General features: G+C 40.3%; 1 protein-coding gene across 7 annotated transcripts in view; it reads left to right on the forward strand.

Moving 5' to 3' along the window:
* The first annotated feature begins 524 nt into the window (after window positions 1-524).
* CYFIP1 (cytoplasmic FMR1 interacting protein 1) overlaps window positions 525-23,343 on the forward strand; it is a 119,409-nt gene continuing 96,590 nt past the window's right edge. The window contains exons 1-2 of one of the 7 annotated variants that reach the window (XM_082735983.1): window positions 610-1,013; window positions 2,318-2,377. The gene's annotated coding sequence lies outside the window, so the exon portion shown is untranslated. Of the gene's footprint in view, window positions 1,014-2,317; window positions 2,378-23,343 lie in introns of all 7 variants that reach the window. The other 6 variants (XM_082735988.1, XM_082735982.1, XM_082735987.1 and 3 more) reach the window with 6 other exon arrangements.

Below are 23,343 nucleotides of genomic sequence, written 5' to 3' on the forward strand. Positions count from 1 at the left end.
GATTAGAATACTTGATGCCCATCATTATTGTTCTTCATTAGAACCAGAATGCCAGTGGGTGGGTGAAGGGGAAGTGGATAGGTGGTGGTCGGTGCGGAGTTTAGGGTAATTTTTCCCGTAACCATGCTTGGGACAAGCTTACTCCATTCACTGTTTTCATATAATTTGTTACTGAATTGATCTGTCTCAGGCTTGTTCTGGGGGACTTGTCAAATCAAGTTTTCTTCTGTCAGCCATTCCCACAGGTCTGCACGCGGGTTTACCCCTGGCTCAGAGAGAGATGGCGTTGTACAGATGGGATCACTGCAGGGGCCCGTCGAAGTCATATTCTCCTAGTTGGCTGAGCTCTGGCGGTATGTACCTGTCGCACCCAGTACCTCACCGCCTTCCACACTACGGCCTGCGAAGCGCAGGTGTGCGCACCTCCTACCTGGCAGTGGCGCCCGGTGGGAGCGCGCTGGGTGCTCGCCCACAGCCAACGGCTCCCGTCAAGCCTTTTCAGCAGCCCATCCACCCACTGCCCTGATCCGGTAGAGACCCGGTGCAGGGTGCAGATCTCCGCCCCTCTTCCTCCACGAGTCCAACGGCTGCCCTGGGGGGGAGTCCCACGGCAGTGCTGCCCAGCAGTCCTACGCAGAGCTGAGGTCGTGTAAGCCGGCAGGTGGCTCTCCGAGATCTCCCCAGAGAGCATCTTAGGCAGCCAGAGGAGAGCACGGCCAGGGCCTCTCCGTCGCCTCCTTACAGCGGAGAGGCATAAGGCGTGCACTGCCGGCCAGGATCTGCGGGGCTGTGAGAACTCACCCGGCAAAGGAGGGCGCAGCCAGGCCGCGGCCGGAGCGCGGAGGGAGGAGCGCCAGGAGGAAGAGGCCGAGCCGGGAGAGCCCCCGCCCCGGGAGGAAGGGGAGGAGGCCGGGTGTTTCCTGGCGCATTCCCGGCCCGCCCGAGTGACTCACTCAGCCAGGAAACTCCCAGAGCCTGACTGGGACCCCGGAGCCACCGCCGCCCCGACCCAGGTGAGGAAGGCTGCTGACCCTGCCCAGTCCTGCAACTTCTGTGGGGGTACGGGCGGACCCTGGAACCCAATCGGGCATTACGGCAAAGGGGCCGCACCCCGGCCCCGCGGGCGGCCAGGACTTGGTTCTCCGCGGCGCGGCCTCCCCGCCGGCGCGGCCTCCCGGGAATCGCCCCGGCGGCCCCGGCACGCCAGTTTCCGAGCCTCCGAACCCCCAGTTGCAGCTCATCCCGGTCTGTGCGCCCGTGGACACCCTCACATTCCCTGCCCCAAAGCCTTTCGACCCTTGACCCCTGACCCCGCGCCCCCGGCCCCTGCGCCGGGCTTCCCGCGTCTGTAGCCCCTGGCACGTGGCAGAGCTCCAGTGGGGAGGGTATGTATATTGGTGTTTTGTAGTTATTGTTGGAAAGTAAGGCGCAGACAGCTGGGACTGATACCGTACGACTAGACCCGAGCCAGCTTTTGCTTCTTTGTGCCCCTCTCCGAGGGAAGGAGGGAGACTGGCCAAGCGAAACCATTTTACAGATTCTTGGAGATGAGTTTTGGGCTTTGTTAAGGCGCCAGGATTGTTAACGTGGGCAGCGCTGTTCACACAGCCATACTGAATTGTGTATTTTAAGCCTGAAATGCGTGCGTTTAGTTTGCAGCATGTTGCGGGTGTGAGAAAAATGGTGAGAGTAATTTTGGAAATGGGGTTTAAGGAATGTTTTTTAAGCTGGGAGTGGCGTCCAGACCATGTCCACTCGTGTTATGTCTGAACAGTACAGATAGCAATTGCTTATTAAACCCAGGGTTGGATGATCTGCGCTTCTGTGGGTAACTGAGACTTTGGAGTGTTTCTTTTCTAGTAGTAGAGGGTACTGTGTGCTGCATTGGACAGTTTTTGCTGCTTCTTGAGCCCAGGGGAATTTCTTGGCCTTTTTCTAATACTATTCCTTAAATGATTCGTGATTGAAGCAGCAGTAGTACCTGGTGCCATATATCAGATTGCTGTGCTTGACACTCCATCACTAACTCAGAGTAGCTTAGTGATTGTGCCAGAAAATCTCCAGGTTCAAGCAGCCAGAGGCTGCATTTTCTGATTGCTCTGCGCTGTGGTGCCTTTACCACTGAGAGCCCCACCTTTGCTGTTCCTTATCCCTGAATGTCATAGTGGTTTTCCATGTGAAGTGTCAATGTGCAGGCACAGAGCTGAAAAGAAGTCACTATTATTTAAACTTGGACCACAGCAAGTATGCATTTGTAGGAATTCAGTAGGAATTTGGTGCTAATATTTTGATTCCCTGCTGCCTTCTTCCCCTGCAGCATCATCTCCGTGACAGAGGCAAACAGAATTGTGGTGGAAAACATTTCCTGTGTTAACATGTATGTTCCTATGCTGATAGGTCGCGCAAAGAAAAATTTTCTGTTGTTTTTTTTGTATGTGTGTTTATTTGGATTTATTTTTAAATTTCAATGTAGTAAAGTTTGTTTTTCGATGTACGGTCACGAGTTTTGACAAATACACGGTCATAGGACTCCCATCGCAATCAAGATACAGAACAGAAAAAAAAAAAAAAAGATACAGAACAGTTCTGTCACCCCCCAAATTCCTTCAGCTGTCTCTTTGTAAGCAGCCTCTCTCCACTTTCACAACTCTTGGCAACACCTGAGTTGTTTTCCACTCCTACATTTTGCTTTTTCCAGAATATGTGGCCTTTGAGTGTGGCTTAGTTTGTTTACCGGAAAGCATTTGAGATTAATTTATTTTCTAGTTTGTCCCTGAGGGTAAAGACATAAAAGTTTTGATAAGTATACATTTAGGATACAACCTGAGAGATTGAAATAATATATTTCTTTAAAGATTTATCTATTTCTTAGAAAGAGAGAGAGAGAGAGCAGGCCTTCCTATGTGAATGGGGGTAAGAGAAGAGGGAGGAAATCTCAAGCCTACTCCCACCAACCCAGAGCCCCTGGTGGGCTGGATCCCACCACCGGAAATCACCGCCAGAGGAGAAACCAAGAGGTTGTCGATCCACTGGCTGAGCCATCCAGGTGCCCCTCAAATAGTATTTTTAAGTCATGAGAAAAATTATAAAATGCCCACTTATTAAAAAATAGAAAAGCACAGAACCATGTATGTTAAAAGTGAAATTCCTTCAGTATTTCTGTGGTACTGTATAGCCTTTTCTGTGCAGACATGTAGTTTTTAGTTTTTTTAGTCCTTTAGTAACATAATGAGATTATATTGCATATATCATCATACCTTTCCACCTAATGATTTTGGCTCATTTTAAGATCTTGGAGATCCTTTCGTGTTGGCATATGCGGTATGTATACACAGATTTTTCTTCACTCTTTTTTTTTTTTTTAAGATTTTATTTATTTGAAAGAGAGTGAGCAAGAGAGCTCACATGTGCATGAGCAGGTGGAGGGGCAGAGGGAGAGGGAGAAGCAGACTCCCTACTAAGCAGGGATCCTAGGACCCAAGATCATGATCTGAGCCACCCAGGTGCCCCTTCTTCATTCTTTTTAATGGTTGTATAGTGTTGCATGGTGTGGGTATATTTATTTAATCAGCCTCTTGTTATTTGACATTGTTCTTTCATATTTGTCACCACCATAGTCCGTGCTTTTGTTTATAACTTTGTGCACATACTCAAGCCTACTATTCTGGTAGTGAGTTTGGGTTAAAATAATGCTAACATTTCTTGAGCACCTATGCTCCAGCATTGTTCTAAGCCAGGGCTATTTTTCCTGTAAAGGTCCAGATGGAGAATATTTATGCCTTTTGGGGCCATATGGTCTTTATTACAACTATCTCATTCTACTGTTGTAACATCAAAGCAGCATAGACAATATGTGATGAGAGCGTGGCTGTGTTTTAATAAAACTAGTTACAGAAACAGGCATTGTTGCTAATTCTTGTTCTAAGGTACTTTACATACTAATTATTCTCACAACCATCAAAGGTAGGTGCAGTTATTGGATGAGGAAATTGACAAAGAGAAATGGAGTATATGTCCAAGATTATATGCCTGATAAGTAGCAGAGCCAGACTTTGAATCCAGTCACCTGACTCACATACTTCAGTTTAAAAATAAGAAAGAATCTGCCCAATATACCTTGCTCCAGATGTTATAATCTACGATCTGACCCTCACACACTTACTCAATCACCTGTGATTCTTTTAAGGCACTGTGCTTGCTCAGGTACCACTCCAGAAGCGTTTGCCTCCCCACTCCGCTGTTGTTCTCTCACTCTGTGACTGTGTTCTGGCTTTTGGTTTGCGTTGCACTAGCACTGCCTTATAGAGAGATCAGGCCAATGCCTAGAAGACAGAGACTTGATTCCGGTGAGATCAGGTTGGGTCCTGGCAAGTCTTCTGCTTTGATTGTTGATTCTGTCTGCTCCAGTGTGATTATCTGAGGTCAAATGGGCACATTGCTTGGCCTACCTTGACATATTTTCCTTCTTTGGTAACATGGGAAAAGTACCTCTTAGATGCTCATGAAGATCAAATGAGACAATATAGGAAAATACTATAGAAGGAACGGTTATTATTAGTGCTATGTTTTCTGAAGTTTTTATACTAGAAAAATGTATTTTATAAAGGTGAACTTTTAAGTAACCCGCTGAAGCTATTTTTATTGTTTTTGCTACTAAAATTTAACCATCTCTTAGCAGTCATGGGATAGTATGGATTAATAACACCTACATAATTTAAGAATTTTATTTTAGCCACTTCAATAAGGATAGAGAAAGAAAAGGCATGCAAGTTGGCAGAGGAAATGAAACTCTTATTTGCAGACAACGCGATAATCTACATAAAAATCCAAGGCATTTATGAAAAGGCTATTAGAACTAGTAAGTGAGATTATAGTAAGATCACAAAATACAAAGTCAACACATGTCAGTCAGTCACTCTACATACTAGCAATGTATGGTTAGAAGGTGAAACTTTAAAATACCATTTTCAGTAGCTTCAAAAAAATTAAATACTTAGATATAAATCTAAAACCACAGGATCTATGTCCTGAAAACAACAGAACACTGATGAATGAAAACAAAGGTGATATAAATAAATAGAGAAGTCAGGGTTTGGAACACTCCTCATAGTAAAGATGGCAGTTCTCTCCAAATTGATCTCTATATTTAACATAATTCTAATCAAATATCTCAGCAAAGAGATATTTTTAAGCTCCTTTTTGAGGTATAACATACATAATTCACCTACTTGAGTTATGCAGTGATTTACAGTAGATTTATAGGGTTGTACAACCATCACCATAACCAGTTTTAGAACATACTTTTTTAGCCCAGTAAGATTCCACATGACCCAAAAGGGAAATCCCCATTTCTAACCCTACTCTAGCTAATCACTAATTTATTTTCTGTCTTCTGCCTTTTCTGACCATTTAACATAAAGGAAAGTATACAATTTGTATTCTTTATGTGTGGCTTCTTTCACTGAAAATACCATTTTTGGAGTTCATTTCTGTTGTAGCAGGTAATTCATTCCTTTTTGGTACATTGTATTCCATTGTATGGATATATCACCCTTTCCTTTATCCATTTGCCAGATGATGAACTATTGGTTGTTTTCACTTTTTTACCTGTTACGAATAATGCTGCTGTAAAGACCCATGTGCAAGTCTTTATATGGATATATGTTTTATTTTCTTTTAGGTAGAAACCTAGTAGTGTTATTGCTGGGTCATAAGAAAATTTGTTTAATTACAAGAATTTTTTTAAAGATTCACTTATTTACTTGAGAGAAAGAGAGAACACACAAGGGGGGGAAGGGCAGAGGGAGAGAGAGAGTCTCAAGCAGACCCTTTGCTGAGTGCAGAGCCGGATGCTGGGCTTAATCTCGTGACCCATGAGATCAGGACCTGAGCTGAAATCAAGAGTTGAACACTCAACTGACTGAGCCATCCAGGTACCCCTATGTTTAATTTTTTTAAAAAGAAACCTCAACAGGATGTTTTTATAAATAAAATACAAGCTGAGGTGCCTGGGTGGCTCAGTGGGTTAAAGCCTCTGCCTTCGGCTCAGGTCATGGTCCCAGGGTCCTGGGATCAAGCCCCACATCAGGTTCTCTGCTTGGTGAGGAACCTGCTTCCTCCTCTCTTTCTCTGCCTGCCTTTCTGCCTGCTTGTAATCTCTGTCAAGTAAATTTAAAAAAAAAAAAAAAAGCTGGTTTTACACTTTATATTCTGAAGGGGGAAATAAGCTAGAATAGCTTTAAAAATGTTTAAAAACAAAAATAAATTAGAGGAATCACTCTACCTGATTTTATTTTACTAAGAAAAATGTTAACATTTACCCTATTGACCATTTCAAGTGTACAGTTTAGGAGAATTAAGTATATTTACATTGTTGTGCAACTATCATGACTATTCATCTCCAGCACTTTTTCATCATCCCAAACCGAAATTCTGGCCCATTAAAAAAAAAATCTCCATTCGTGTATTTCTTTAGTCCCTGGCAACTACCATTCTACTTTCTATGAACTTGACTATTACAGCCATATATAAAAATGCAGTTGTACGTTATTTGTCCTTTTGTTTCTGGCTTATTTTATTTGGTATGTCATTTGGTATGACCATTTGGTATGGTCATCCATTTGTATCATGTATCGCAATTTAATCCTTTTTAAGGTCAAATAATATTCCATTGTACGTATATACTGTATTTTCTTTGTCCATTCATCTGTTGATGGACATTTGGCTTGTTCCCACCTTTTGCTACTGTAGAGTGCTACTGCGAACATGGGTGTACAATTAACCTCTTTTAGATGCTGTTTTCAATTCTTTTGGTTAGATACCCAGAAGTGGAATTGCTGGATCATATGGTAATGCTGTGTTTAGTTTTTGTTTTTTGTTTTTGTTTTAGGAATTGACATACTGTTTTCCACAGCAGCTGCACCAACATTCCCAACAATGTACAGGGGTTCCAATTTCTTCACATCCTTACCAACACTTTTTTCTGGTTTGTTGGTTTTTTTGGTTTTGATAACACCATCCTGATGGGTATGAAATGGTATCTCATTCTGGTTTTGATTTGCATTTTTCTAATGATTAGTAATGTTGAGCATCTTTTCCTGTACATATGTGCCATTTATATATCTTTGAAGAAAGATACTCTGTTTCAAGTCCTTGGTACACTCTTTAATCATGTTGTTTGTCTTTTTGCTGTTGAGTTAGAGGAATTCTTTTTTTGGATACCAGTCTCTCATCAAATACATGATTTGCAGATATTTTCTCCCATTCTGCAAGTTGTCTTTTCACTCATTGACATCATCCTTGGGTGGGTGTGCTCGTTTTTAATTTTCACGTCTAGTTTATCTATTTTTTTCTTTGTTGCTGATGTTTTGGTGACGTATTTAAGAAATTGTTCCCAAATCCAGTGTCATGAAGCTTTTCCTATATATTTCCTTACAAGAGTTTTATAGTTTTACCTCTTATGTTTAGCTTGTTATTTATTTGAGTTAACTTTTATAGATAGTGTAAGCTAATGGCCCAGTTTAATACTTTGCATGCAAATATCCAGTTTTCCCAGCACTATTATTTTTTTTTTTAAGATTTTGTTTATTTATTTGACAGGCAGAGATTACAAGTAGGCAGAGAAGCAGGCAGTTAGAGAGGGGGAAGCAGGCTCCCTGCTGAGCAGAGATCCCGATGTGGGGCTTGATCCCAGGACCCTGAGATCATGACCCAAGCTGAAAAGCAGAGGCTTTAACCCACTGAGCCACCCAGGCGCCCCTCCCAGCACTATTTGTTAAAAAGACTGTCCTTTTCCTATGCAATGGTCTTGACACCCTTGTTGAAAATCAGTGACTTATAAACAAGGGTTTATTTCTGGGCTCTCTGTTCTGTGTCATCAGTCAGTGTGTCAGTCTTTATGCCAGTACCACATTTTTTTGTTTACTGTTGCTTTATAGTAAGTTTTGAATTCAGTAAGTGTCATACCTTCAACTTTGTTGTTCTTTTTCAAGATTCTTTTGGCTATTCTGGGTACCTTGCAATTCCATATCAATTTGGGGTGTGATTTTCTATTTTTGCAAAAAAATACTGTTGGAATTTTGAAAGACATCACATCAAATCTGTAGACAGCTTTGGGGTTTATGTTGTCATCTTAGCAATATTAGGCCTTCCAGTCCAGGGATGTGAAATAGATTTATTTGTGTCTTTAATTACTTTCAGCAGTGTTTTGTATTTTTAGTGTACAAATCTTTCACCTCTTGGTTAAATCTATTCTTAAATATATTTTTCTTGCTTGTTTTAAATTTTATTTTAATTCTGGTATAGTTGGCATTCAGTGTAGTTAGCATACAGTGTTATATTAGTTTTAGGTGTCTAATATAGTGATTCAGCAATTCTGTACATTATTCACTGCTCATCAAGTTAAGTGTACTCTTAATCTCCTTCATCTATTTCGCCCATCCCTCCACCCACCTCTCCTCTGGCAACCAGCAGTTTGTTTGTAGTTAAGAGTCTGTTTTTTGGTTTGTCTTGTTTTTTCTTTTTTCGTTTATTTTGTTTCTTAAATTCTATACATGGGTGAAATCATATAGTATTTGTCTTTCTCTAACTGACATATTTCAGTTAACATTATAAATCCATCCATGTTGTTGTAAATGGCAAGATTTCATTCTTTTTTTCATGGCTGAATAATATTGTATCATATATATATATATTTATACACACACACACACATATATATAGCTATAGATATATATATATCATCTTTTTTATCTATTTATCTATTGACAAACGCTTGAGTTGCTTCCACAATTTAGCTATTGAAAATAATGCTGCAATAAACATAGGGGTGCATCCATCTTTTCAAAGTAGTGTTTTGCTCTTCATTGTAGTGAAGTATACCCAGTGAAGTATACCAGTGAAGAATTCCCAGTAGTGGGATTACTGGATCATAGGGTAATTCTGTTTTTAACTTTTTGAGGAGTGTGTTTATTGTTTTCCAGATTGGCTGCACCAGTTTGATGCCCAGCAACAGTGCACAGGGTTCTTTTTTCTCCACATTCTTACCAACATTTGTTTCTTGTGTTTTTCATTTTAGCCATTCTAACAGGTGTGAGGTGATATCTCATTGTGGTTTTGATTTGCGTTTGATTTTCCCAGATGTTGAGTGATGTGTCTCTTGGCCCTCTGTATGTCTTCTTTAGAGAAATGTCTGTTCATGTCTTCCGCTTAACTCTTAATTGGATTATTTGTCTTTTGGGTGTTGAGTTTTATTAGTTCTTTATGTATTTGGAATACTAACCCTTTGATATGTCATTTGCAAATAACTTCTCCCAATCCATAGGTTGCCTTTTAGTTTATTTGATTCTTTCCTTTGCTATGCAGAAGCTATTCTGATGTAGTCCCATAGTTTATTTTTGCTTTTATTTCCTTCGGAAACCCATCTAGAAAAATACTGCTGTGTCCAATGTCAAAGAAATTACTGCCTGTGTTCTTATCTAGGATTTTGATGGTTTCATGTCTCACATTTCGGTCTTTAATCCATTTTGAGTTTGTTTTTATGTATGGTACAAGAAAGTGGTCCAGTTTCATTCTTTTACTTGTAGCTGACCAGTTTTCCCCAAACTCTTTGTTGAAGAGACTGTATTTTTTCCATTGCATATTCTTTCCTGCTTTGTCAAAGATTAGTTTACCATATAGTTGTGGGTTTACTTCTAGGTTGTCTGTTCTGTTCCATTGATTTATGTGTCTGTTTTTGTGCCAGTACCATGCTGTTTTAATTACTACAGCTTTGTAATATAATGTGAAGTCTGGAATAATGATACTTCCAGTTTTTCTTTTCTTTTCCAAAATTGCTTTGACTCTTTGGTGACTTTTGTGGTTATGTATAGATTTTTTTTTTTTAAAGCCAATAAATTTTTATTTAAGGAGTTTTTATATGTGATTACTTCTACTGCCAGTCACTGCTCATCACCATAGTTCCTCCAAAATTAGAATCATAATCTTCAAAACAGCCCTTTTAAAAAGAACTTGATCGGGCGCCTGGGTGGCTCAGTGGGTTAAGCCACTGCCTTCAGCTCAGGTCATGATCTCAGGGTCCTGGGATCGAGTCCCGCATCGGGCTCTCTGCTCAGCAGGGAGCCTGCTTCCCTCTCTCTCTCTCTCTCTGCCTGCCTCTCCATCTACTTGTGATTTCTCTCTGTCAAATAAATAAATAAAATCTTAAAAAAAAAAAAATAAAAAAAAAAATAAAAAGAACTTGATCAATCCACAGTTGTCACTGTCACTCCTATATAACAGGAACATAAAGTAAGGTTCCATTTCCAGAGATGATCATGTAAACTGAAGCCAGCCTCCCTCAGAGTTCTTTCAGCTGGGTTTCTTGCATCTCCATTTGAATACGAACATAATTTAAGAACTCCCCACCTATAATCTTTGGGATCCAATGTCTTTACTTCAGGGCCCTGTTTAGGGTCTGAGTGTGGATCTGTCTGGTTCTCAATTTCAAACACCCTAGAAAAGGAGAAGCATTACTTCCTCTTGAAAATTATCTCAAGCTGAGCAGTATAAAAAACCGTTAAGAATACTGTTTCAGTAAAAATACCAGGTTTAACATGCACGAAGCCAAGAAAACCAACGATGCCAGATACCGAGTTTCTATTGCACTGTCCTTTGAACACCCAGCAGGAATGAGCTGCTGAGGGCAGATACCATGCAGTGCGATTGGTTATGTATAGATTTAAGGTTGTTCTAGTTCTGTGAAAAATTCTGTTGGTGTTTGGATGGGATTGTATTAAATCTGTCCATTGTTTTGGGTAGTATAGACATTGTAACAATATTCTAATCCGTGAGCATGGAATGTCTTTCCATTTCTTTATGTCATCTTCATTTCTTTCATCAGTGTTTTATAGTTTTCAGAGTACAGGTCTTTCACCTCCTGGGTTAGGTTAATTCTCAGGTATCTTACTACTTTGGTATAAGTGTAAATGGGAATTTTTAAAAATTCTCTTTTGCTGCTTCATTGTTCCTGTATAAAAATGAAACATATATCTGCATATTGATTTTTGTATCTGGGCCTTTACTGAATTTATGAGTTTTAATAGTTTTTTGACGAGTCTTCCAGGTGTCTATGCATTGTATCATGTCATCTACAAATAGTGAAAGTTTTACTGCTTCCTTACCAATTTGGATGCCTTTTATTTGTTTTTATATTGCTATAACAAGGGCTTCTAGTGCTATGTTGGGAAAAAGTGATGAGAGTGGACGTCTTCATCTTGTTCCTGATCTTAGGGGAAAAGCTCTGTTTTTTCCCGTTGAGTATGATATTCACTGTGGGTTTTTCACATAAGGCCTTTATTAAGTTATATGTTCCCTCTAACTCTACTTTGTTGAGTTTTTATCATGAATGGATGTTGCATTTTATCAAATGCTTTTTGTGCATTTGGTGAAAGCATCATATGGTTTTTACCCTTTCTTTTATTGATATGATATATCCCATTGATTGATTTGCAAATATTGAGCCACCCTTGCATCCTTGCAATAATCCTACTTGATTGTGGCAAATTATTATTTTTAGTGCATAGTTGGTTGATTTGCTATTATTTTGCTGATGATTTTTATTTACTTACTATTTTGGTTTCTGGAGTAGAATTCAGTGATTCATCACTTACATACAATACCCAGTGCTCATCACAACAAGTGACTTCTTATTTATTTATTTATTTTTTATTGACATGTAATGTATTGTTAGTTTCAGGGGTGCAGGTCTGTGAGTCATCAGTCTTACACAATTCACAGCACTCTCTATAGCACATATCCTCCCCAATGCCCATCACCCAGCCATCCTATCCCTCCCATGCAACCAGCAGCCCTCAGTTTGTTTCCAGGGTCTCTTATGTGACTTCTTTAATACCCCTCACCCATCTAGCCCACCCCACACCCTGCTCCCTCCATCAACCCTGTTTGTTCTCTATTGTTAAGAGTCTCTTATGGTTCTTTCCTTTTCTCCTTTTTTCTTTTCCCCTTTCCTGTATGTTCATCTGTTTCCTTTCTTAAATTCCAAATATGAGTGAGATCATATGGTATTTGTCTTTCTCAACTGACTTATTTCACTTAGCATAATATAGTGTAGCTCCATCCACATTTTGGCAAATGGCAAGACTTCCTTTTTCTTGATGACTTAGTAATATTCCATTGCATGCATGCATGCATGCATGCATACACACACGCACATGCACATGCATATGCACACATACCTCACATCTTCTTTGTCCATTCACCAATTGTTGGACATTTGGGTTCTGTCCATAGTTAGGTTATTATTGATAATGTTGCTATAAGCATCTGGGTGCACATACCCTTCTGAAACTGTATTTTTATATCCTTTCAATAAATACCTGGTGGTGTAAGTTCTTTATAGAATTTAGATACTAACCCTTTATCAGATATGTTGTTTGCAGGGGTGCCTGTGGAGTTCAGTTGGTTGAATGTGGATGTTTCATAAATGGCCTTTAAGATGTTGAGGTATGTTCCATCTATACATACTTTGTTAAGAGTTCTGGTCCAGAAAGGATGCTGTATTTTGTCAAATGCTTTTTCTGTATCTGTTGAGAAGATTATGTGATTCTTATCCTTTCTTTTATTAATGTGGTGTATCACATTGATTGATTTGTGAATATCAAACCAGGCTTGCAGCCCAGGAATAAATCCTACCATCCATTCGCATGACAGGTGTCTGCCCAAATTGAGTTTCTTGAGACAGCATGTAGATGGATCTTTTTAATCTATTCAGATATCCTATGTATTTTAATTGGAGCATTTAGTGCATTTATATTCGGAGATGTTTTGAAAGATGTGAATTTAGTGCCATAGTGCTACCTATAGAGTTGGTGTTTCTGGTGATATTCTCTGGTCCTTTCTAGTCTTTGTTGCTTTTGGGTTTTTTTCTCCACTCAAGGAATCCCTCTTCAAATTTCTTGCAGGGCTGGTCAGTGGTCATGAACTCCTTTAGTTTTTGTTTGGGAAACTCTATCTCTCCTTCTATTCTGAATGACAGCCTTTCGGGTAAGGAAATCTTGGCTGCATATTTTTTCCATTCAGCCCATTAAATATTTCCTGTCATTCCTGAATTTGTCTGTTATATACCTTAACAGTGGTTGACTTTTGTTGAATTTAGTGGGAATTCTCTGTACTTCTTGGATTTCGAAGTCTGTGTCCTTCCTCAGATTAGGGAAGTTCTCAGCTATTTTTCTCTCTTCATTTTCTGGGACTCTATAATATAAATATGATTATGTTTGTTGTTGTTTAGATTTTTTTTTAGATTTTATTTATATGAGAGAAAGAGAATTAACATGCACATGACCAGAGCATGAATGCAGGAGGGGCAGAGAGAGGGGGAGAAGCAGACTCCCTGCTGAGCAGGGGGTGGGGGGCTTGATCACAGGACCCTGGGATCATGACCTGAGCCAAAGGCAGATGCTTAACCAGCTGAGCCACCCAGCTTCTACATGTAGATTTACAGTTTTGTTTTTTCAGACCTCTGAATGATTTATTGGGTTTTTCAGAATGATTTGATAGCAATCTACCTGTGTTCAAGAGACAAGACACACTTAGGGTCCCCTACTCCTCCAACACTTAACTCGAACTGTTGAGGATTTTTGCATGTGTGTTCCAGAGATTTTTTTTTTTAGTGGTGTCTTTATCTGCTTTTGATATCATGGTAATGCTGGCCTCATGGAATGAATTTGGAAGTTTTCCTTCCTCTTCTATATTTTGGAATAGTTTGAGAAGAATAGGTATTAAGTCTTTAAATGTTTGGTAGAATTCACCTGTGAAGCTATCTATTCCTAGACTTTTGCTTTTTTGGTTTTTGGATTACTGATTCAGTTTCATTGCTGCTAATCAGCCTGTTCAGATTTTCTCTTTTTCTTGCTTCGATTTTGGAGGTTATGTGTTTCTAGGAATTTATCCATTTCTTCTAGTTTTTCCAATTTGTTGACATAGTTTTTCTTAACAGTCTCTTAAAATCATTTGTATTTCTGTGGTGTCAGTTGTTATTTCTCCTCTTTAATTTGTGATTTTGTTTATTTGAGTCCTCTCTCTGCCTCTCCCCCACCTTTTTTTTTTTTTTTTTTAAATGAGTCTTGCTGGAAGTTTATCAGTTTTGTTGATCTTTTCAAAGAACCAGCTCCTGGTTTCATTGATGTGTTCTATTGTGGGTTTTTGTTGTTGTTTTTTCTTTATCATATATATTTATTCTAATCTTTACTATTTTCTTCTTTCTGCTGGTTTTGGGTTTTGTTTGTTATTCTTTTACTAGCTCTTCTAGATGTTAGGGCAAGTTATTTGAGATTTTTCTTGCTTCTGGAAGCAGACCTGCATTGCTGGGAACTTACCTCTTAGAACTGCTTTTGCAGCATCCCAAAGATTTTGGATTGTTGTGTTTTCATTTTCATTTGTCTCCAGGTATTTAGTATTTTCTCTTTGATTTCCTGGTTGACCCACTCATTATTTAGTAGCATGTTGCTTAACCTCCGTATATTTGTGCTCTCCAGATTTTTTCTTGTGGTCAGTGTCTCATTTTATAGCATCATGGTCAGAAAAGATGCATGGTATGACTTTAGTCTTTTTGAAGTTGTTGAGATTTGTTTTTGTGGTATCATGTGATCTGTTCTGGAGAATGTTCTGTGTATACTTGAAAAGAATGTGTAACCTGGTGTTTTAGAATGGAATATTCTGAGTATATCTGTTAAATCCATTTATTCCATTTAGTCAATCAAAGCCACTGTTCCCTTGTTGGCTTTCTGTGTGGATGATCTTCCACTGATTAAAGCAGGGCGTTAGGGGCACCTGGGTGGAATGGTCAGTGGGTTAAAGCCTCTCTGCCTTTGGCTCAGGTCATGATCTCAGGGTCCTGGGATCAAGCCCGGCATAGGACTCTCTGCTCCGTGGGGAACCTGCTTCCTCCTCTCTCTCTGCCTGCCTCTCTGCCTACTTGTGATCTCTGTCTGTCAAATAAATAAAATCTTAAAAAAAAAAAAAAAAGCAGGGCGTTAAAGTCCCCTACTTTTATTATATTACTCTTGATTATTTCCTTTATGTTTGTTATGAATTGTTGTATGTATTTGGGTGCTTCCAAGTTGGGGGCATAAATATTACAATTGTTGGATTTGTCCCCTTTGTTATTATATAGTGTCCTTCTTTGTCTCTTATTACCATCTTTGTTTTAATGTCTGTTTTGTGCCATGTATGGGTTGATAACCTGTTTTTCTTTTCACTCTAATTTGCTTGATAAATACTTTTCCATCTCTTCCCTTTCAATCTGCATGTCTTTAGGTCTGAAGTAAGTCTCTTGTTGGAACCATATAAATGAACCTTTTTTTTTTTTATCCATTCTGTTACACTTTAATTGAAGATTTAGTCCACTTACATTCAATTATTGATAAATATGAGTTTATTGCCATTTTGTTACTTGTTTTACACTTGTTTTTATAGTTCTCTGTTCCTTCTCTTAATGTCTTACATGGTTTGCTGGCTTTCTTTAAGCATTTACTTAGATTCCTTTCTCTTTATTTTATACATATCACTTGTTTTTGATTTGTAGTTATCATTAGGTTTATATATAATATCTTAGGCATATAGCTATGTTAAGTTGATGGTTGCTTAAGTTTGAACCCTTTCTTTACTCCTCTCCCCTCAACATTTATGTATATGGTATCAACTTTACATCCTTTTGTGAATCCCTTGCCATCAGTATCATTGTATAGATATATTTAATTGTATTACCTTTATGGTTCCTGCTTTTCTTATTCCTACTTATGGCCTTCCCTTTCCAGTCAGAGAGAGTCTCCTTGAACGGTTCTTGTAAGGCTGGTTTAATGGTGATGAATTCCTTTATCTTTTGTCTGGGAAACTTTGTCTTTTCTTCCATCTTGCAGGATAGAATATTCCTGGTTGCAGGTTTTTTTTTCTTTCAGCATTTAAATGTATTATGCTACTCTTCTTCTGGCCTTCAGTGTTTCTACTGAAAAATCCACTGATAGCCTTATGGGGTTTTCCTTGTATGTAACTGTCTCCTTTTCTTTTGCTGCATTAACTTTTTTTCTTTATCACTACTTTTTACCATTTTAATTACTGTGTCTGTCTGTGGACCTTCCGGGTGGTTTTGTTGGTGACTATCTGTGCCTCCTGGATGTAGATTTTTTCACCAAATTTAGGAAGTTTTCAGCTGTTATTTCTTAAATTTTCTGTTCCTTTTCTCTTTTCCTTCTTGGATACCTATAACGAGAATTTTATCATGCTTGATGATATTGCTGAGTTCCCTTAGTCTGTTCTCATTTTTTTATTATTATTTCTCTCTCTCCTGTTCAGCTTGGTTGTTCTTCATTACTGTATCCTACAGGTCACTGATCCATTGTTCTGTTTCCTGTAGTTTATTTTTAATTTCATTTATTGAGTTCTTCATCTCTGATTGATTCTTTTTTAATGTCTTCTCTTTTTTGAGAGTCTCCTTGAAATCCTCCACTTTTTTCTCAAGTCCACCAAGTATCTTTTCTTTTCTTTCTTTCTTTTTTTTTTTTAAGTCTGGTATCTTTATGATCATTACCTTAAATTCTCTATAAGGCATATTGTTTGTCTCTGTTTTGTTTAGGTCTCTTGCCATGATTTTTCTGTTCTTTCATTTGGGACATATTCCTTTGTCTTCTCATTTAGTCTAACTTCCTGTGTCTGTTTCTGTGTGTTAGGAGAGCTATGTTTCCTGCTCCTGAAAATCATGGCCTTATGAAAAAAGAGGTCTTGAAGTTCCTTATGGTGCAATGTCTCCTAATCACCAGAACCTGGCATTTCAGAAATGTCTTCTATGTATATTGCATTTTCCCTGCTTTTGTGGCTGAGCTGCTTTTGCCTTCAGTCCAGTTATGTGCGGTGGCTCTCTTTGCCTGTTGTGGTCAATTTTTGGTCCTTTTGTTGTTAGGGGGTTAGTCTGGGGCTGTCTTGGTCTTGAGTTGAGTCAGATCATGCATTTGCCAAAACCCTAGTAGCACTGAACTGAAGGGTGCTTCCCTTGTGTTGTCTGCCGAGGATCTTTCATTGGTGGGTGAGGTCTGCGGTCAGACCAAATGTCTGTGCCCACTCACCGCTGGGGCTGCTATCTAACTGGTGTGTATGGTTATCTTCTCCTCTCCCTGTGCAGGGTCACTTTGAAGTGGTGCTGGCCTCTATTGGGGCAGCTTGTATACTGCCAGCCTTGTGGCACCTCTTTGGGTGAGCCAAGGGTGTATTGGATGAGGCAGTCCCTAGGAGAATGCCAGAATGGGGCTCCACAGTGCCTGCAGAGTCTGAGCTGGCCCAGTGCAGGACCTGCTACTGCCTGGGTAAACTGCCTAGGCTGGCTGATTTGGTGGAGGTGTACATGGGGGTGAGGTGTGCTATAAGCAAGCTAGGTGTGGAGTGTTGGTGCTGCACTGGCTTCCGAAGCTGTCCTTATATCTATGCTGTGGGGAGTTGGTTGCGGGGGCGTAGGGAATGGCACCCACCAGTTCTTTTGTTCCTGGAGAAGTCTCCCAAAGATCCATGTCATTTTAGCATATGTCACAAATTAGTAAACAAATCTCCTTCTCATACACCGCAGGCATTTCAAAATATTGCTTTAGTGGCACTTCAGTTTATTGTGAGGTCTCTTGAAGGCTGAGGACTCAGTTTCCTGTCACCCTTAGGCTCTCTCAAAGCTGAGCTTCCTGATTTTTACAGTTCCTGGTATTAAGCCCCACTGATTGTAAGAACTTGCTAAGTTAGGCCCCTCTGGTTTTCAGAGCTAAATGTTATGGGCAGTCGTCTGCCCTGTGCCGGTGCATTGTACAGGGGTCTGTTTCACCTTTCCATGCCCACAGTGTACCTCCCTCTGGAGGACAGTCCCATGGGTCCATGTGGCTCTCAGCCATTTCTCTGCTCTTCCTACCTTTTCTGTGGCCTCTTCTCTACATTTAGCTGTGGAAAGTCTGTTCTGCCAGTCTTCAGGTCATTTTCTGGGTTATTCACACTGATGTGGGTGTTACCTAGTTGTATCCACTGGATGAGGTAAACTCAGGATCTTCCTTTTTACGCTTGATCTTAGCCAAAAGGCCAAGAAATGATAGGACCCTACTGTAAATGGAATGTTCATTCCCTCCCTTCCTCCCTTCTTTCCTCCTTCCTCCCTTCCTTCTTTCCTTTTTTTAAGGTTTTATTTATTTATTTATTTGAGAGAGAGCAAGCATGTGTGTGAGAGAGTGGTATGACTGGGGGGAGGGGCAGAGGGAGAGAGAGAAGCCGACTCCCCATTGAGCATAGAGTCCAAACCAGGTCTTGATCCCAGTACATGACCTGAGCTAAAGGTAGCTGCCCACCTGAGCCACTCATACACCCCTAGAATGTTTTCTTAATACATTTTCTGGTTGTTCACCAGATTTTTATGTGTTGCTTTTGTATATTGAAGCTTTGCTGAATTCATTTATTAGTTCTAACTTTTTTTTTTTTGTAGAATCTTTGGGATATTGTACATAAAAGATTATATTCATGTATTATAAAGCTGTGTTGTTAGATGCATATGTGTTTATAATTGTTAAATCTTGCTGAGAGATTGGATCTTTTATTATGTTTTTAGTATTGATTTTTATTCTCAAGTCTATGTTGTCTTATTTTATCTAATATTAGTAAAACTACTTTTGCCCACTTTTGGTTTCTCCTTATGTGTTGTATCTTTTTCTGTGCATTTAGCTTCACCTTGTTTTTAACTTTGAATTAAAGTATGTCTCTGATAGCATATAATTGGTTCATTTTTAAAAATTCAAGTTGTCAGTGTCTGCCTTTGGATTGTCTAGTCCATTTATATTTCATATAAATACTTACTTAGTAGGATTTATAGCTGCCATTTTGTTATTTGTCTTCCTTATATCTGGAGAACCTTTGGCTGCAAGTGGGGGCCCTAAGCACAGGAACTCTGCAAGCACAGTTGGAGAACCTGGGCCACGAGTGGGGTGTAAACATGTCAGCTCTGGCCTAATTTTAGGTTATCTAATAGGATTTCTGAACATTCCAGGGATAGGATTTGCATTTGTATAAATTTTCTGCATTGAGCATGGTCTCAAGGAAATAGGGATGTGTTTTTTATCTCTGTTGGTTTAAGCCTGGTGTGCATTTGTACTGTTCAGCAGAAGCTCATTAAGCATTCATTTAACTGGTTGCTCCCCCACCCAGTTTTATCATGACTGCCTCCTCTCTATGCGTGGTTGTGGGGATAGAAATGATAGATCTTGAACATGGCTTTCAGAATTTTTAGTTGTGAATAAGACAGATGGATAGTGATAACTACTATGATCTAGAAACCAGAATATTTGTGATTTGTATTTATATCTCAGATACTTCACTAGCCAAACTTGTTAGATCCAGTTCTTTGCTCTCCTTTGGGTATGTTTTACTCCACAGTGGAAAAGAACCAGTGCTTAGAGAGCACTCAGTTCCCTTCTTGGATCCTGATTCTATACCCAGAATTTTGTGCCCAGAGCTAGCATGATGATTCCTTGCGCACATGTTGTCTTGGCCAGAACAGTGGGAATGGGCATTTATTTATCCTTCAAGATAATCTTCAGAAGAAGGGACACTTTGCTCTAAAAAATCTTGTAGCCTCAAGTCAGAAGTACTGATGAGGATTTGTGTTGTATTTAAATCCCTACTCCAGCTACTTATTTTAAATAATTTTCTTCTTTTTCCACAAATAAGGACCAGTCTTCACAAAACCAATAAGCTCTAAAATTGCCTCAACTCTTGATTCCTTGTGGTAAGCTGTCCCCAGAGATCATTGAATAACTTAAGTGTGCTAAATCAAGCAAACTTATGCATGTGCATGATAATTTCACACTCTGGAAAGTCAGCCTTGCTGCTGCTCTGGAGACCACACTGGTAACGTTTTTGTACACATGAATTCTATTTTTTCCTTTGTTTTGATGGACACGGGGTGTGTATTAGGATTCTCCAGAGAAACAGAACCTATAAAATATGTGTGTGTGTGTGTGTGTGTGTGTGTGTGTGTGTAGAGAGAGAGAGAGAGAGGGAGGAAGAGAGATGAAGTTATCTTAAGGAGTTGGCTCACATGATGTGGAGGCTGGCAAGTCTAAATTCACAGTAGATAGGCTGGAGATTCAGAGAAGAGTTAATGTGGTTACTTGAGTCCAAAGGCAGGCTGGAGGCAGAATTCCCACGTTTTCAGAGGACCTCAGTCATCTTATGTTTTCTTTCATGGCTGTCAACTGTCAACCCCCCAACAGTGTGGGGGGTAATCTGCTTTACTCAAAATCTGCTGATTTAAATGTTAATCACATCTAAAAAATACCTTTATAGCAACATCTAAACTGGCATTTGACAAAAATGAAGTAATACCATAGCATAGCTAAGTTACCACATAAAGTTAGCCATCACATTTTCCCATTGAATTAATAATATTTAATTTTTTAATTTTTTAATTTAAAGATTAATTTTCATTTAACTTTTCTTTTGTGTTTTAATAATTTGCCTCTTAAATAAATGCCTCTTCCAGATAAGTCTGGCTGAGTGCATCCTGCAAGGTAAGCCCATGCAAAGGGTGCACATGTTGAGGTGGGGAGCTCCGTGCCCCCCAGAACTGCCAGCTGAGTAAAGGGAGAATCAGCAGTTACCCACTGCCCTCCACCAGAGAAAGGGAACACATCCTTTCACATATGTCTGGCAGACCATACACATGAGATGTGGGGAGCTATAACCTTTTCCATGTCCACATACAGCACACCCCACACCAGAAATGAACAGAGTGGGGTGAGCCCACTTTGGGATGTGTCTGTCAGGATGGCCAAGGACTGGGACAGCTGCCATAGAGGATATGAATTCCTGACTTGCACTTCTGTGAGACCCTGTGCTAGGTTTTTTATATATCATTTATATTCCAGTCACACATTTTGGGCTTACCCCATAGGTTGTGTGGAATTAGTTGTGATTCTGGAAGGGCTTTTGAGAAGCTTTTGGATCTCTCTGTTGCCCTGATTCTGCCACAGGGTCAAGGCAGGAAGGGAGATGTGCTATATTGTCTGATCTCTAGGTGTGACTCAACCTCAGGGTCCCCCTCAGATGGATAAGGGTGGCCTTGTGCACCTTGGTCACGCATGCCCTTCCTGCAGACTCTAAGTGTGAAAGTCTCAGGTTCCCTCTGAATTCTCCCTTTTTACGCAGGTCATGTGGCTTTCTTCATAGTTAGCCAAGATGATGTATTTGAGAATGTGCTTAGAACTTGTGTGCCTCAAGAGCTTCTTGATTTCATTTATAGTAATTGGAGAACATGCCCCTACGAGACAGCCCTGCCAGCTCTCCTAGAAGATCCTGTTATCACATAGTAGCCACAGGAGGGGATATGCATGCCTGAAAGCCATGTTACCTCTTCCAAGTTCCTTAGCTGGCCTGCTCAGCCAAGATCTGTCCAGGCCATCTTCACACTCTTGCACTGCTCTCCAAGCTTAAGAACTGATTGGTTCCTGCTGATTGTAGCCCCATGCTGGTTCCCAGCCTCTGCCTTCAGCTGGCAGTTCCCATGAAGGAGTGATGGGGTAGTGCCCTCTCATCCCATATCTCTACCCATATCCCAAGTCCATGCATCTGAGTTCCTTATGTTGCCTGAAAATTTAGTTTAAATAAATTATACACACTTACTCGGTATTTCTCTTCATCTTTTATCTGCTTTATTAGCTCCTCCTGAAAAAAAAAAAGTGATTTTGGCAAGCACAGCATTTCACATCCCTGTCCTCTCATCTGCTTGCTCCATCCCTAAAATGACTCTAAGCATGAATTCCAGTTGGTGGTTTATAAGCATGAACAGTGTCTGTGTCCGATTTGGTGGGTGAATCATCGAGTATGTCTAGTTGATAATACATAGTAGTTTGAAAAGGACATGGCGAAGATGTAGGAGATGGTGTTGTGTGTGCTTGTTGGTTTTGGTGGCCTTTGCTAGCTGTTCAGTACTTCCTGTGCCTACAACTTGGAGTGAGGCCAGTTGTTAATTGTAGAAGGTGCCAGGGGCTGCCAGTACACCTGATTTCCTCCGATCTCCAGTATCTTTGCAGGAATGAAACCTTGCCTCAGGGTTTGTGTGTTAGTCCTTTAGGGCTCTTGTAACAAAGTCCTGCAGATTGGGTGTCTTAAACAACAAGAATTTATTTCCTCACAATTACGGAGGCTGAAAGTCTAAGATCAAGATGTCAGAAAGGGTGGTTTATCCTGACAAAGCCTCTCCTTGGCTTATAAATGGTTATCTTTTCTGTCTTCACATGGCCTTTTCTCTGTATCTCTCTGTGTCGTAATGTCTTTTTATAAGGAAACTAGCCATATTGCATTAGGGCCACACCTTGACCTTATTTTACCTTAATTAGTCCTAGAAAATCCACTCCCCTGAGGTCTTAGGGCTTAAACATACGGGTTTGGGGTGGGGGGAACATTTCAGCCCAGTGCAGTTCATTTAGTTAAAACTCAGTGTTAGCAGTGGCAATCCTCTCTTCCCTGGGCCAGGCCCTCAGTGATGGGGCACCTGTGAGGCCTCAGACTTGTGGGCGCTCACTGCTTCTTGAGGAGACAGGGTGGGGGGGGTCGAGGCCAGGTTAGTAGCTCTTAGAGTGGCTTAATTCCTTGTCCTTGTTAGGTAAAAATACAGTTGTTCCACTGTTTTCTTAGACCATTTCAGAGTATGATATGGTACACCTCATATGGGAGGCCAGTGTCCTGAAACAGTTTCTCAAAGTGTGGACCAGAGACTCTTCGCTTAAATCAAGGTGGGGGTGAGGGGATGGGGAACAGGAGATGTTGGCGGGGGGGGGGGGTGGTGGGGGGAGATGTGAGCGGGCTCTAAAACCACAGGTGACCAGAGCCACTGTAACCCTAAACAACTGGGGTGAGGTCCGAGATTTGGCATTTGTGCTCAGCCTCCCTGGTGATTTTCTGCAGTGTTTAGTCACAGCCAGCTCATACCCCAACTCCCTGGGGACCCTTGGGGCATTGGGTGGGAGGAGTCCACTCAGGGTTTTATGTTTTTCTTAATAAAGTATTCACCTAACGTAAGGTATTCACCTTAGCAGCCTGAAAATGGCTGTTTGCAAAAACTCCTAACTCTGAAAGACTTTTAAATGACCACAGGAGAAAAAAAAGATGTGGACAATTAAAACTAAGCTGGAAGGAACTTAAGAGTTTTAAATAGGTGGGAGTGGTTGCCAAACTATCTGCCTGGCTTGAGTGATAAAGTTTTAGAATATAAGTAGAGGTCCAGAGCCGACAACAAAGAAAGAATTTTTAAGACATCTCTGGTGCAAAAAAAGTGAT

The sequence above is a fragment of the Mustela nivalis genome (genome assembly GCF_964662115.1).
Source record: "Mustela nivalis genome assembly, chromosome: 6".
NCBI classification, from domain to species: domain Eukaryota; kingdom Metazoa; phylum Chordata; class Mammalia; order Carnivora; family Mustelidae; genus Mustela; species Mustela nivalis.